Source organism: Ambystoma mexicanum, chromosome 5p, assembly GCF_040938575.1.
Source record: "Ambystoma mexicanum isolate Mex_15411 chromosome 5p, UKY_AmexF1_1, whole genome shotgun sequence".
In the NCBI taxonomy this organism is placed as follows: Eukaryota; Metazoa; Chordata; class Amphibia; order Caudata; family Ambystomatidae; genus Ambystoma; species Ambystoma mexicanum.
The window spans coordinates 656,457,715-656,472,513 of record NC_090930.1 but is presented as its reverse complement, the minus strand read 5'-3'; the positions used below and the strand labels follow the sequence as shown (position 1 = coordinate 656,472,513).

At 43.2% G+C, this 14,799-nt stretch overlaps 1 protein-coding gene across 1 annotated transcript in view; it reads right to left on the bottom strand.

Annotated features, from left to right (window-relative positions):
• The window catches only part of CENPI (centromere protein I), a 1,093,019-nt gene extending 1,078,478 nt beyond the window's left edge, over window positions 1–14,541 (bottom strand). Inside the window, exon 1 of the mRNA XM_069613020.1 lies at window positions 14,267–14,541. The gene's annotated coding sequence lies outside the window, so the exon portion shown is untranslated. The remainder of the gene's footprint in view (window positions 1–14,266) is intronic.
• Window positions 14,542–14,799: the final 258 nt, after the last annotated feature.

Sequence of the window (14,799 nt, the reverse complement as noted above, 5' to 3'; positions counted from 1 at the left end):
CGAGACGCTGCAACAGGGCTTCACCGGTGGTTCAGTCGTTGCAGATTTCTTTGGCTTCTCTCCTCTTCGGCTTCTTAGTTCCAGTGGCGACGTCTTGCTCGTCCAGTCCTCAGGACCCTGCTTTTATGCAAAAAGATTCCCATTCATACAGCCTAGCTGTCACTCACACAGTGGAGTGGTCATCTTGGCGGGAGACCCTCCAGCCTATCAGGATAGAGTGCGACATGGGTTGCTGAGGCAATCCTGTCCAGGGGTCCTACTCCCCCCCCCCCTCCCACACAATGGACCCACCCCAGACTCAGTGGCGCCGAAAGGAGGGCTTCTCGACAGAAGCCCGCCAAAAGGACGAACAAAGGATCCCCGACCTGGGTTAGGAGTTCAGAGAAAGACACGAGAAAGAAGTTATATTAAAGTTCTGGCAAATAAAACCTACCGGAGTCAAGTTAATATTAAAATACACCGGCGGTATGTTACAGGCTGTCAGAAAAAGTGGTAGCCTCAAACAATGGGAAAATCCGATAGGGAAATATTCGCGGTCGAATATTTACAGTAGTAACCACTGCCACCAGCCAGAAACTTTTGAGAGAGTACTGTACGGTAGGTACCCTCTCGAAAATTAACATAAGGGAAAAACTATTAACCCTTTCCAGTACATCCATAGTAAGATGGTTTGTACTGGTTTAGTTCATACAAATTGACTAGTAAAGTCAATTGGGACTTTACATGCCCTGGGAGACAGTAGTCAGTCCCAGGGTATGGAGTCTATGTTTGGGGGGGGTCGCTACGACACCCCTGTGTCACTGCACTGAGGGTGCAGTGTAACACATGCGAGTAAAAATGGTTTCTATGGGGGTGAGAAAATCCCATAGACATTAAACACAAAAATAGCCTAGAACACACATAGCAAAAATGTCTAGCTGCTGGGGGACTCTATAGGGAAGGGAAATTAGCCATAGAACCAGAATTCTCCCCAACAGCAGGGAACTGACCCTGCATCTCCTTCAGATGCTGGAAGAGGCATTTGAGGTTGGATTGCTGAGAGTAGACTATTGTGCCGATATCTAAAGCCAGCAAATCGCCAAGTGAATACGGCTCTCCATGATAAACCAGGACTGTAAAGTCCTGGCAGCGCTCCTAGTGAAGAGGCTGCGTGGCGTGATCATCATTGATGCATCCTGACCAAATGGGCTATGTTCCTGGAAGGAGCACATCCTGGAATTTGCACAGGCTATACCATATCACTGATAGGACTAGCGGAATAGGGAGGGGGAGATTAGTACACCGCTTCATTAGACACAATAAAAGCATTTGACTCTTTAAGGTGAGAATGGTTACAAGCGGTCATTAAGGCGCTCCATGGTGGGTCCGTGATTTTCACAGTGGGTGCACCTGCTCTACAAGAGACCGATGGCCAGGGTGAGAACGAGAAAAAGCACATCTCAGAGGCATGGGAACCAAACAGAGGTGCCTGCTCTCCACCATTCTGTTTATCTTCGAACTGGAACCCATGGCGGCCCTCCTGAGGGCGGCCTTCAAGGAGGCAGGTATATCAATGGGTGATAACACGCATGTGGTCTAGCTGTATGCAGACGACTTGTTATACGTGCATAACCTGGAGATCAATTTGACGTGCATGTTAGAGGTCCTGGATGGATTTGAAAGGTTGTCAAGCATAACCATCGGCAAGGAGAAGTGGGGGCTATTCCTGCTGCAGAGCCTGTCAGGATTGGAGTAGAGGTGCCTGCCGAATTTGGGGCTGCAACGGGCGATAGATCGCAATCTTAGTAGGGAGCATGAAATTAACAAATTGAGGGCTCTTCGGGGGGGGGGTGTGGGGGGAGGGTCAAAAGGTCCATAGAGTTTTGGCGGAAGCTACCGTTGTCTATGAAGAGCCGGGCGGCACTACTAAAGATGGTGGTACTACCGCACCTGCTATACCATTTTGTAAACATACCCTACAACATCCCAGGGCAGTTATTTCGCAAACTGGACTCGCTGGCAAGGGGATTCATCTGGGGAGGAAAAAGGTGGCGCATATCGCTGGGCATGCGGAGCAGGGATTATAGAAATGGCGGATTAAACTATTGCACTTTGAGGCATATTACCTGGCAGGCCAAATGCATTTTCTCATGACTTGGCTGGCGGATGAAGGCTCGCTGGATACTGGTTTGTTGCAGGGTGAAGCTACACCATACTACCTGAAAGAGGTTCTATGGGTGGGGAAAAAGTCTGCGGGAAGACATCGGCACTCATAGCACTAGGACAGAGATTATGGCACAGACTGTGGAAGATGGTAGGGAAACTAGACCTGCAGTCTGCCAACATACCCTTGACGGCAATCTGTGGAGGAATCAGGGGGAGGTTCGCAACCTCAGATTGCACTGGATCTGAATGGGATAATCACCTTTAGAGACATATCAGGAAGTACATGGGTGGGTTTCCCTGAATTGACAGAGCTATGACATTCTGAGAAGCCAGCTCTCGTAACATAGACTGATTAAAACAGGAGAGGGTAGATGGCCGGGACTGAAGGGCGAGGAGGGAGACGTCATGCTGGATGCATTTTAGGACTTGGCAGAAGGGGAATATCCAGGCTCTGTGAAATTATATTGGACGCACTCGTAAAGACAGAAAATCGGGGCAAGAGCCAAGTGAGAGGAAGACGTGGGAGGAACCTTCAAAGATGGGGTGCCAGGGCACTGATATACACTCGGAAAGTGTCTAGGAACGCTAGGTTCAAGCAGATACAACTAAATTGCACACAGGGCGTATATATAACCCCATATGCCATCTTGCAGTTTCCAAGGGTAGGTGAGCAAGGATGTCCGAGATGCGCCAGCTACATGGCAGGAATGGGACATGTGTTTTGGTCATGCCCGGTGATCAGGTCCTTTTAGCAAGACACAGTGGGCAGAGTAACAATGGGCAGGATTGACATGACGGAGTGGCCTCCTGAAGCATGCCTGCTGGAAATGTTTCTGCAGCAGCGCACGGAAGCTCACCTAACCAGGATGAAAGACCTCATTCGCGCATTGGCCAAATGTAGGATTGCGATCGGATGGAAGTCAGTAGATGGCCCCGGATAGAGGCATGGTGGGAAGTCCTAAAGAAATGGGCAGAGGCTGAGACAGTGGTGTGGCATAGGGCGGTGTACAGGGGACAAAAGGATGTCAGTAATGACGTATCATTGTGAAACACATTCGTCTAGATGTTTACAACTCAGGATGATAAGCCACCCTGAGAAATAAAGGTTAGCAGACGGGAGAATCCTGAACAGTCGACAAGGGTGGGGCACGGGTTGGGGGAAGAATGCAAGTTGAGTTGTATTTGTTATGAAGTGGAGGACTAACAACAGGTCATTGTTGGGAGCAATTAGGCCTCAAAGGCTGAGAGGGGTGGAGTTGGGAACCTGGAGGCGACATTGGAAGGCTGTGGTAATTGACGCAGGGACACAAACTGTAAACTCTGGTTTGGCAATTCATGATCGTACAGAGTGAGAAGAATGTTTACTCCTAGTGTTTGTTTCTTTGTTTCTTTTTTTCCCCCCTCATTGCTGTGTAATGCCTACTATTTGGGTGCTGAAATTCAATTAAAAAAAAGGAAACAAGCCACTGGCATGAATCGCCCGCACCCCAAAACGAATCTGAAAAACCTGAAACTAGACTCTGCTTTACATCATGGGGGGAAAAAAAATCTATTTTCAGAATCATATCACTGATGCCAACAAAGATTCTGCAGTCTCCAGGAGCGACACAAAGATCAGCAGCACCTGCCAAACGTATTTGACTCCCACTTTCTCTGCAGCTCTTGCCACAGACCTGGCTGCGACCTTCTGATAAAGAGAACTCCAAATTCATCTATCAGTTAAACAGCAACATCACTTTTTCCCCCACCACTCATCTCCTGCTACTTTCTAAAGGTCATCCTTATCAACAACTTTGACATCCTCACTACCACATGTATAGTGAAGACGTCAACCAGTGCCTCCTTGCCCAGCCTCCCCTCATGAAAGAAGTCATGCACCTTAAGGTCGCAACAATCATCAATATCTGCCACATCTCGCTAGCTAATGGTCTAGTCGCATCCCCAGGGTACCACCACTCCTCTTAGCAAGAAAAACATGCAACTTCTCACAATTACTGTCACACCTCGAACATCCCCTTCATAGGCAAACTCTTGGAGAAAGTGACCTCCTCTAAGCAGATGGCCTACTGTGAAGCCAAAATCCTACCACAAAACAATCAATATGGTTTATGATCATCAAGGAGCACCTAAACCAGCCTTCATAAAAGAAAGATCCTAGAAGCTCGGAACAATAATTACCACTTATCCTTCTAGACTTTTTGGCGGCTTTTGGTACGGTCAATCATGACATCCTCATCAACAGACTTCACACTACCATTAGCATAGACGACACGACCCTCAAATGAATTTTTTTAAAAGGGATTGATATAAGGATTTGGTGTGCTGAAGATAAAAGCAGATATGAAGTATACAGAATTAACCAGTAGTGGCCTCTACAATATATGCCCAATTATACTTTAAATCTTTTCAAGATCCTCGTGCAAGGCATGCTTATGTGGCAGATTGGTCTGGGGAGTCACATGTAGCTCTTCTTAGCTGTTGGTGGCAAGCCAACCAGGATCTCCCAGGACATAACCAGGAGCTAAATATATTTGGCAATATACAGAAATTGAGCCCAGAGAAACTATCTACAAGATCTCCAATGCCACGTGAAAAGGGGCAACCCATTCTTAGCCTCCTACCAACTATCTTACAGTGTACCACAATGCTCCATCATTTCTGCATGCAGATTAACATCTGCATAAGCCCACTGGTTAAGCTGATCAACTCCTTCACACTTCATTTCCAGTTCTATGAAGATTCACAGAGAACACCCAGCACACCTGCAGGACTCTTGAAAGCAGCCTGCATCCCATTCCTCTGAGAAAAAAAAAAGCAATAAGAAAATAAAGACAAAAATAAATTAAATAGTGACTATTGACAACAACCTGTCTGTACCCTTCCAAAATATCAGTGTTATGCTTCCCAACCAGTTGTCCTCCCTCTGTTTCAACTCTCTGGATTTGGGGGGGGAGGGAGGGTGGATGTCCCCCTCCTTATCTGAAAACCAGAAATGAAGGTGCATTGATTGTAAGAAAGTTGGAGAGATCGCTGTCAATCAATTTGATGACACACAAAAACTACATCTCCAGCTACGTATGATTAATATCTCCCCCACGTAACCACGCTACATAAAATGTATGTTGATCAAGCCCTCGTCCTCCATACATTGGATACCTACAGTATTGTCTACTCAGGGCTAACAAATAGACAGCAAATTCTCCAGATCAAGGTAGCCATGCTAATTCTCTCAATCCCTGGAACCTCAGTTCCTCTTTGTTGAAGGCAATGAACTGGATTCCTGTGGAACAAGTCATCTTCAAATCGCTCAGCAACAGCCATATGGCACTGGCCAACAAATGTTCATGCTATCTCACTTCCAGCATCAAGAACCACGCCCCCCAATACAAACTTAAGATCGGCACCTCAAAAATTGATTTTGCTCCCAAATGTTGCTGCAACAGACAGAGGCCTCTCCTTTGCTGTGCTTGGCTCTAAACACAGAAACATTGCCATTTCCGTTAGAAGCAGAATGCTCACCTGTTGACCTTTGCCTTCCTTTGAACTCCCCTCAAGGCTCTCAATCTTTACGTGCTTCATTTTTTTTTAATATGATGTACTTTTTCTATAACATGGTGAATGGGCATCTACATTGTGACCAGATGTATGTACTGTACCCCTTCTGTGCACTTTAAGTGGTATCCTGCAACCTGGTGCTTCATAAAACCTCAAATAAAATTCAGCCAATGCCTAGGGGTTAACTTGATTTCCCTGCTTACCCCAATTCCACGCTGTTGGTCACAACACGAACTTCCAACTTTCCCTCTTAACCAAAAATTGAATTAGCTTAGACAAATCACAAAGTTGGAAGTGCTTAGAAAGCATATAGGGCGGAAGTGTGCTGAAATGTGGTCTGCGGTGGCGATACTTTCTGTAGACAGTTGCCCGCTCCTGCTGACTAACGGGTTTATTGGAACTCTGAGTCTGCTTACCATTTCTATCGGCATCGGCTGATTGTTGAAGGAGGAGCCTGGGTTTAAAAACCACTTCCAGCGCAGAAGTGTGTTGAAGTGTGGTCTGCGGTAGTCCACAGAGCACGAGGAGAAGTGGATAATCCACCAACTCTCCTACCATAATGTACTTACCTCGAAGTGCAAGGGGTTCAAGTAAATCTATTCCCCGTCGTTTGGCTACGATTGGCTGTGTTTCATATGTGTCCTCATCCTTTCTGGCTATTGCAACGACTTGAACTATTGGAGCGCTGGGCTCATTCCCATGTTTTGGGCTGGACATGGTGGTTTCTTTTGCCTCAAATTACAACTTACGAAGCAATGGTGTGACCGATGATATAGGACCTCCTGTCGTTGATAACACAGACCACACGGGCCAGACCTCCGGCTTGGCTGCTTTTTCGAACGTGGATTTGACTGCATAGGGGATGGCTCCTTCCAGGTTAGAATTACTACTTTCTGTCAAACTGTTCATACTATGCCTGTGAAGCGGTCCATCCCACCAACTGTGGACTGTGACGGTGTCTGAAGCGTCCACTAATGCACCACCTATAGATTTTCCGAAATCTGCTGCTGTGTATGACAAATCTTGCTCAGGTGTTCCCATCTCTGCAGCAGGGGATGCTTCTAATCAAGCAGACTCCATTGTTTTGGATGAATTGCTATTTAAGACTCAAGATTTGGGCAATGAGACACGTACTCAGTTTATCAACGGTAGTACAGTGTCGAAGGAATTGGGTTGGTACCATCCCAATCTTCTTCACCCTTCCCTTTTAGACCCAGAAAGCACCCCAAAAAAAATACTATGTAAAGAGGACTACTCTACTCCTAGAAATCCCCTGCTGATACGGAAATCCAACTTACTGCCTAATCCTGATTCATCGGGCCTGTGTCAATCTTGGCCCTGCGCTTAGTCCTCAAATTTATACTACGATTATACGATAACATCAAAGACATTGTGCAGGATAATGATAGCAATTTGAGCGGACAGTTGTGTTAATATCAGATCACAGTGAAATCTGTTCCTGTTTCACGTATGGGCAGGCCCAAATTGGTCCTTGTAGCATCAGCAACAGAGGAAGCAACTACTGATGTGCAGGGGCCTTTGGTTGATCGTCCCACACCCCTGATCATTCGGAGGAGGGCAGAGGGGGTGGGGGGGAAATCAGCTCTGACCCTTAGTGACTTTAGGCCAAGTTCGTACCTTACGGCCAGCAGAGGATACAGTCCGGCATGTGCAAGGCTTTCCATCAAATTATGGCCTCGAGCAGAGGTCATTTTTCGAGGACTCAGACGTGAAAAACTTCAACCTCATTGAGTATATTGGGTGCAATGTTGCCTTCATAAAACTTGAGAAGGGCCTAACTGAGAACCTGCCGTATTTTCTACCGATTTTTAACAGTTAACCAGAAAGTGCAAGTGCCTTATTTTTTAAGAAGTCAAAGAGAAACTATCTTTTAATGTGTTGTATTATTTAATTAAAAATAAACGAAATATGAAACCACATAAATGCTAGTAAAGTAATCTAAAAAAAACAAGGATACTTTGCTGGACAGATCAATTGCACTACCCCGCGCCACACCCCCACAAAAAACACATCTTGCAAGAAGAGTACTAAACCCCTGTCTTTAGAGGCTCATAAAAAGTACATAAAACAATTGCCATTACGCAAAAGCTTTTCGTTATATAAAACCAACACTTGCTAGTGATATAATAGTTTACTACCCCCTATAAACTGAAGTCAAAACACAAGCCCCATGTCATGCAGATAAAATGTATGATTCGGAAGACAAACCATCTCAACCCACTAATGACATTCATTTTGACCATAACAACGTAAAGGGCCATATCTGGCATTATATAATGAGGATTTGTCATCACCGGTAGATTCATAGGAACATTAAGTAAGTGCTTCTGTGAGAGCTTCTGGCAAGTGCTGTTCTGTCTGGAGACCTTGCTGCACGGCGACACTGCGGCACAAAAACCGACCCTACTTTACTCGCTTTGAAAGCTCTTCTGCAACAAATACTGGCTGAGGCGTCACCCCCTTGCTTCCAACAACCGTTAAATACACAGACACGCGCGCTTCTTCAACAGTGCTTCTGGCGTGTGCTGTTCAGCTGAGCAGCAGACAGCCCTCGCAGACACTCCACCTTTAACGACTTGATCTAGCAGCCCTCCTGCCACAAATCGCTGCAAAACGGCCATGTACAACCTTAAAACTACAATGCCCTCGAATATGATTAACCCATTTGACCGAGCGCATGCTCAAACTGAAAACGAAGGATCATGCATTTACAAGGGTAACAAAGAGAATGCACAATCTAAATCAATGTGCACCGACATCAGGACCCTCTGGCACTCAACTAACAACTCCCAAACACGGCTAGTCTGTTGAAAATCGATGTCGTTAAAACTAATACCGTAATCCACACCCAAGAAAGCGTTTAACAACCTTTTATTTCCGTTCCAACATCTGACAATATTGCCGATAATGAACTACGGCAACTAATATAAGATGAAGACTTTCTGATGTGTATGACACAAAATTCTATCACTGATAACGATTTCCGGGATACTCGAAGGTCTACCCATACGAAAACAGCGCAACTATTAAAATGTGAGGGCATGATACATGCAGAGATATCTACAATAACCACTAAACTATATTCAGAAATAGCAACAAATACTGACTACCCAATCTTAACTTCCATAACACTGGGAAAGACTGACAATGCAAACCGAAACAAAACACCTAACTTTGACGCCATCGTCAATGAACAACCAGCAAAAGAGACATCTAAACTCCTACAAACAACCAAAGATAATGAAGCAATAAACATTACACAGAACAACACAGTCTTGGAAACACAGCTACCTCCAAGTAATGGAGCCGTTAACTTATCAACCGTTTCATCTGACACATCTTTCATAAAACCAACTCCAATACCCTCTTTTGGCTTGAAACAACTACCCATCGCGGCCTACAATATAACACTGGTGGCTATGAAGAACTGTTTTCATGATCTAAATATGAACATATGGATATATTAATAGAACAAACACCAATTTGATCATATTTTCGTGGAATTAAATCTGAGATTACAAGAAATACACAAGCTTTCGTCGAGGGAAAAGCGTCCCGATAGCAGCATCTTTTTGGCATTGAGCGAGCTAATTGCGAAACAGTCATCGATCCACCAAACACTGGTGTAAACTGTGATGTCTCCTAACTTGATGAACCACCCACAAGAGACTACCAATACTTCCCAATAAGCCAATCATGAAAACCACATGGATCATAATTGCGAACGTATACTAATAGAACCCACCACAATTGAAAACGAGACAACTGCTAACCCATACTCCATATCGGAAGTGTTGTTAAACCCAAAAAGAAAATGAAATACCGAAACGCACACAAACTCTGAACAAAAAAGCAATACAAAGAAAACGAAAAACCCAAACAGCAAAAAAAGAACTCAAAAGTGAAGGGAGCAAAGAAATTAATCAAGGTACTGACCACCCAGTCTCCTGTAAAGACTTATCTCATGCATCAAATTACCTCAGCTACCAACAAATAATGCTGAAAATATGCGCACAATAAATAAAACCAATACCCATAGAGATCCACCTTCTAGTGAGGAAAAACGAAGCGCAAGAGGAAGAGTCAAACGACATGATGAACAACTCGATGTGCTCCAGTACATCATTGCTCGAAATTAGTGGAAAAAAGGAACCTGTTCAGGACATCGCCTCTGATATAATGAAAGCTCCATCAAGAGATTACAACACTGACAACCCACATATTCAAACACTAGAACAGAGACGATAACTCCTTCATAATAACCGCAAAAAGGAAGATGAGGACCAGCCTAAAACATGCTATGGAAAAAATGTCAGCTCAAAGGAACAATAGAAAGCTGATAATATTAATCCAAACGGCGATATAGCTACATGCCCAAAAATTTTAAAAACGGATCATTGTAACCTTAAATCTGAACACAAGAGAATTGTAACCATGGCTGAAAGAGACAGAAGGGACCTTTACCCTACCCTAACCGAACTACCGTACTTGCGTAGTTTGGAACAATCTAGCATCAAACAAATAAGATCAAAGGATATCGAGACTGTATACATAACCAAAAATAAAAAGAATGGACTCTGCAACTTTGACAATCCCCTCGCTCATCGTGAAACAAATATGGAAAGAAAAAGAAAATCTACCTAATAAAGGGATAACCATCACAATCAAAGAAGAAAGAACCAAAGAGATCAGGATAAGAAGAGATGAAAGGCAATATGAAAATGCACATTATACAACACCCAATAAACAAAAGATATCTCAATCAAGTTCCGAGAAGCCACAGGTAGCCTTGAAAGAGAAGTCCATTTTGAAAAAGAAGAAAAAAGACAGAAACTAAGTGGACAGGTCTACAACAAACAAACAATCAAAACAAACGCTCAACGGCAAAAAGAAAAACGTCTTGACACCCAAGATTGCTGTGACCTACGAATCACGATATGGAACACCAGAGGGTATACCCACCTTATGAAACCCAGCAAAAATCACCAACTGGATACATACGACTTGATATTACTTCAAGAAACCTGGATTACCCGACATGGCCCAATTATGAAATAAGTTGGATCCCTGCCATAAAACAATCTAAAGGGAGACCAATGGCTAGTCTGCTCGTAGCATTAAAAATTGATGCATCTGAAAAATTAATTCCATGGCTATCCATGCATGCATACAACTAGTAAAATTGGAATTCAATAACACTCCACACACCTTGGCGCCATGCACAGCTATAATCAATACATACTGGAATCCAGCTCTGATAACGGATGATATCTTCTTGAGTCACATGATCAAATGCCTTGACACGATAGCAAAAGACACACAAATCCAAACGACAATAATAGCGGGTGGCTAAGATCGTTTTTTCTTTGTTTACCATCCTAAAGTCCTCGTGATAGCCATCGGCCGATTTTCTCAATGAGACATACATTTGATCCGATCATCAAGGACAGAAAAAAAAAATAATAATAAAAAACACACAAGAACTGAAGAACATAAAAGCTAACTCAATAACTGAATATAAAAATAAAGCTGTTAATATACAGACCCAATACAAAAACTTCATATTTCAGCACAAATACTTGAAAATACAAAGTAAAAACGAAAACATGCTCAAATTCATAACATCAAGCGCTCAAATATGGAACCTCTTCAAGAAAGGAGACAGAACTGGTACATCATCCCACTTACTAAATATTATAAGTGAACAGCACGGAAATCCCATTTTACTACACTATTTGCAGAAAACGCAAGCCCCATTCAATCATCTGCGAGGGAAAATACTACCAAACTATCCTTTGACATTCTGGACATACAAATCCAAATAAAAAAAGCTAAGCACGTAGAGAGCCCCAGGCCCCGATGGGAAATCAAATGAGACTATTAAAGCACAATCCTGTCTCAAATCGAAACATAGCCAGGACAGGTATTATACCATCATCTTGGAAACAATCCATACTCATACCTATAAATAAAAAGGGAGACCGAACGTCACCATCTAATTATTGCCCCCTAGCCTTGCTTGACACCACGGGCAAAATATATGCAAGATTGCTATTAAGAGATCTGACAACTTGGCTCAAAGAAAAGAACCTGCTCGATCGCCATCAATCGGGTTTCATCAGTGCCAATAGGAATAGCACCAAATCTTTGTGTTATTTCCACACTCAAAAAAGAGGCGCTAGCGAAAAAGCAACCCCTATTCCTTGCCTTTATCGATTTCAGGCAAGCTCATGATTCGATATCAAGAGATATACTTGGAAGAGATCAGCCGTATGTCCAACATACATATTAAATCTACTAAAAGAATTCTACAGCGGAACCTCAATCCGGATCAAACTAAATAATGAAGGACTCCTCTCAGATGCCATCAATAAACAACACGGGTTAAAACAGGGATGCACACTCGCACCCCCCGTTCAAATTTTATATAAAAGACATCGGAGAACACCTTGATATGGAGAGAAATTTTTCACCCAAACTAAACAACCGGGCGATAACATGGCTGCTATACGCGGACGACCTCGTCTTGATGGACCAAACCCCCATTGATCTCCACAGACTACTTGCTGCGCTGGAGAAATATGCTCTGCATAAACATATCAAAATCAAATATTTAAAAAATTGAAACCGCTAAATTTTTTTGATCTAAGATTTAAATGAATTAACACTCCTCTGTCAACTGTACATTAATAAAAATACCTAGGTATAAACTTAAAACGACAGCAAACATGACAGTATAAAATAGAAATTAAATACAAAGAATACCACTACGTTCACAGGCTACAATAATACACAGCAAATACTTTAAATTATCTTGCCAAACAATCCCTATGTTCTATGAACAAAAAGTTATTTGAGCTCTGAGTTACGGAGCACAATCCAAATTTCTAGAGAACCAATCAAGGTGGGACTATCTTGAAGGATACCTTTGGAAAAGACTACTTGCACTACCGAAAGTTCCCAATTCCGGTTATAAGATACAAGCTATTGTTCATTTCTTTAAAGGCGAATGTTAAATGAAACTCAGTATCTCTATACAGGAAATGCCTAATGAAAGAATAACATAAATGAACTATCATATATGGCCTAACCCAAGCTCTCAAAGACAGCGCCAGGAGAAAGCTAAAAGATTGGCAAAACGCTAGCAGAGAATATATGGAAAAAGCTTGTATAGATGACGCCACCTTGAAATTGAACCCAGAACAAGCAAAATTTAAACTATGGTATAAGGACTAGGCTGAAACGGAAGAGTTTTGCACTAAATATAATCTGCATGCTCACGGCTTTATCATACCCAAAAAATGTAACGAAATACTGAGGTATCTACAAAGGTTACCAAATGCTGCATACAGGTCGCTAATAATGAGACTACGTTTTAACCTATGGCCGACAAAAACTGAAATAGCAGAGAAAAATCAACATCACGACTTGCAGGTTCTGTGGTAAAACAAACGAGAGAGAAACTTTGGAACACTTAATTGTACAATGCTAGGAACTAGCTAAGAAAATAATACTTTGGCAAGCATCTTCAAACTTTCCGCACTTTATCTGCTGCCACTATGTGGTCTATGATTTTAAATGCACGATATATATCCCTGAGCATAACTACAATCAATTATTTAAAACTACAATTGTGAAGAAACATAGTTTTAACCTGCATCTGAACAAACATTTTTAATGGAAATTAACCTATTTGTATGTAAAGTTGTAATTACAACTATAACAAATTAAAATATAAAAAGTGAACTAATCATATTATTGTACGGCAGGGAGAACAGTACACGGGCGTTCCTTCACATTAAGAACTGCATGCTTCAGCAAGGATTTAAAACAATTAAAAAACGTGTCACTTGAAGTTGGGATATTACCGGCATATTCCGTCCAAGGTGCCTTGTGTCCCAAAGTCGAGGCCTAAAAAGAGATATGGATGTTGTGGTTGGACGTAAAGGGGGAGGGGTTGGTTGTTCCGCTCACATTATGCGCTTAAAGCCATGCCAACTCCCCCTCGCATGGTTCTACCCATGAATTAACTACCCACCCCACCACTCAAATTTGCTTGCAGCAAAGTGTCATCCACAGAATAGATATCTGTTGGCAATAAGAAAGGAAGCCCCATCGGACTACAGTCAGGCAAAAAGATAGGATCCCCTGCCTAGAGAAAACATACCATCTGTATAGATCGGCAGCAACACCTGTATTGATATACAGCTAAATGCCACACACTTGTTATGATGAAACCGTGCCTGGGTACCCTAGTGTATAAGTGCGTGTCTAAAACGTAAGACTGTTAACACCCAACTTGAATGCCAACACTGCTGTCTGGTTCTATAGCTATGTTCCGAGGGGAGAGAGCGGGCAGTGCGGGAAGAATGTTATCGATAGAAAAGTAGGTTCCGAAGTGGTCTGTGGGAGGGGCAGAGTAGCAAAGGGGTACTGTGTGTGGAGAGAGTTTGTATGGGGTTGAGGGGGTATAGCCTACACACTGGAGATACGAAGCTACATCATGTACTATGATCGCTCCCTGAATCCCCCGTTTGTTACATACCTAAGCAGAAACTTCGGATGACGTCTTGAGAACAGCAGCTCAGCTGGCAGTGCACATTCCTTTCCTTGGTCTCAATATTTGCTACTGGAGTGGTCCACTTTCAGAGAAAAATTACAGTCCGACTCCCAGTTCCAGCCTTCAAAATAACCGCGCCATCAAATGCGCCTGCGCCCCCTGTAATAGAAGGGCTAACCAATCTATTACAGTGAAAGGAAAACTTAACCTCGCATGCGCACAAAGCGCTGTGTGGTTGAGATAGAAAGGGGACTGGGTAACTTACGCGCCGGCGCCACTTACATTACTTGTAGGTGGAGGGGGGGGGTTGAACGGGTGCTGTAGAGTTTTAGTTGGATGCTGAAAGACAGCGCAGGATATAATTAATACATTGGCTCCGAGGATCAGTCACAGTGCTGTAAAATAATACCGTTTTTTTACATGCTATCAGTTACGGTGTGTTTTGTAATATTTGGTACCCCATACCCTCGGTCTTCGGCTGTGTTCAGGGCCCCACCTTCTCGGCGCTGATTGGCTGC